The sequence below is a fragment of the Aplysia californica genome, unplaced genomic scaffold (genome assembly GCF_000002075.1).
Source record: "Aplysia californica isolate F4 #8 unplaced genomic scaffold, AplCal3.0 scaffold00220, whole genome shotgun sequence".
Lineage (NCBI taxonomy): Eukaryota > Metazoa > Mollusca > Gastropoda > Aplysiida > Aplysiidae > Aplysia > Aplysia californica.
Genome location: NW_004797490.1, coordinates 238,059 through 239,409, shown reverse-complemented (window position 1 = coordinate 239,409; position 1,351 = coordinate 238,059). Strand labels below are relative to the sequence as shown.

Sequence of the window (1,351 nt, the reverse complement as noted above, 5' to 3'; positions counted from 1 at the left end):
GTGTGTGTGTGTGTGTGTATAAACGTATGTGGGTGCAGGTGAGTGTGTGTGTGTGTGCGTGTGTATATATCTCATGTGTGTATGGTGTATTTTAGAGTGTATCTTTGTATATGTGTGTACATATGTGTATGTGTACGCCTCTGTTTGTGTGTGTGGGAATGTATATAATATGTGTATGTTTGTGTGTGGTTGTGAGTGCGTGTGTGTGTGTGTGTGTGTGTGTGCGTGTGTGTGTGTGTGTGTGTGACGTGTGTGTATGTGTGTGTGTAAATGTATAGGTGCATGTGAGTGTATTCGAGTGTATCTGTGTGTGTGTATGTTGTGTGTATTATGCATATAATGTGTATGAATGTATGTGTGGGTATGTGTGTGTGTATGTGTGTGTATGTGAGTGAGTCAGTGAGTGTGTGTGTGTGGGTGTGTGTGGGTGTGTTTGTGTGTGTGTGTTTGTGCGCGCGCGCGTGTATGAGACAAAGAGGGGCCTATGACTAAGCGTACACAACACACAGTATCTCCCGCCAACACACCAAAACTTCACAATGAAAAAGCACATCATGAAACAGACGAACACACTGACAGACAGAGAAACGGCATCACTTACTTTCTGCTCCACACGAGAAGAGAGAGAGAGAAGGTAAACAAGGCGGCAAGCAGACGAGAACACAGCCGTGCGGAATGGACGCGCTACACACAACTACTACAAACAACTACACACACAGACGACACACACACACACACTGCATGCGCCGTGCTACTACACACTGCGTGTGGAGTGTGGAGTGTGCCGAGGGGCTGGGATTGAGGTCAACACGCGCAGCGCAGGTTGACCATGGTTCCGCTGCTAGCCTAGAGAGAGGGCTTCTATCAGGCGTGCGTCCGTTGCCGCCAGTGATGGGTAAAAATCCTGATAACAGATCCGGATAATAGGATAATCCTCAATGAAACATTATCCGAATTCAGACTCTTAAGCCCCATTTAGACGTACAGTTCGCTGATCGACAAACTGACAGTTTAACCGACGGACGTTCGATCTGGGTCATCGGTAAACTGACAGTTTGTCGACGAGAGAAGTTCCGTTTAGACGTACAGTTTTTTATCCGTCCTTGAACTGTTGTAGCTAGATCTAGGTCAAAAACGTCAACAATGGCTGAAGCAAGCTACCTGGATGATTTGGCAGCATTTTGTGTTCTCAAATCCAAAAAGAAATCTAGAAAGAGAACCATCTGGGCTAAAGAATGGCTATTAAAAAGAAGTACCTACACTACACTTAATATTCTATTTCCACAATACTGGCAACGTTCGATAATATTCGATGAACTGTAGAACAGTTTACTTTTTCAGTAGCCCCCCC

At 45.3% G+C, this 1,351-nt stretch overlaps 1 protein-coding gene across 3 annotated transcripts in view; it reads right to left on the bottom strand.

Moving 5' to 3' along the window:
* The window catches only part of LOC101855566, a 13,655-nt gene extending 12,661 nt beyond the window's left edge, over window positions 1–994 (bottom strand). The window contains exon 1 of one of the 3 annotated variants that reach the window (XM_005099618.3): window positions 602–994. The gene's annotated coding sequence lies outside the window, so the exon portion shown is untranslated. The remainder of the gene's footprint in view (window positions 1–601) is intronic. The other 2 variants (XM_035970097.1, XM_005099617.3) reach the window with 2 other exon arrangements.
* Between the last annotated feature and the right edge of the window lie 357 nt (window positions 995–1,351).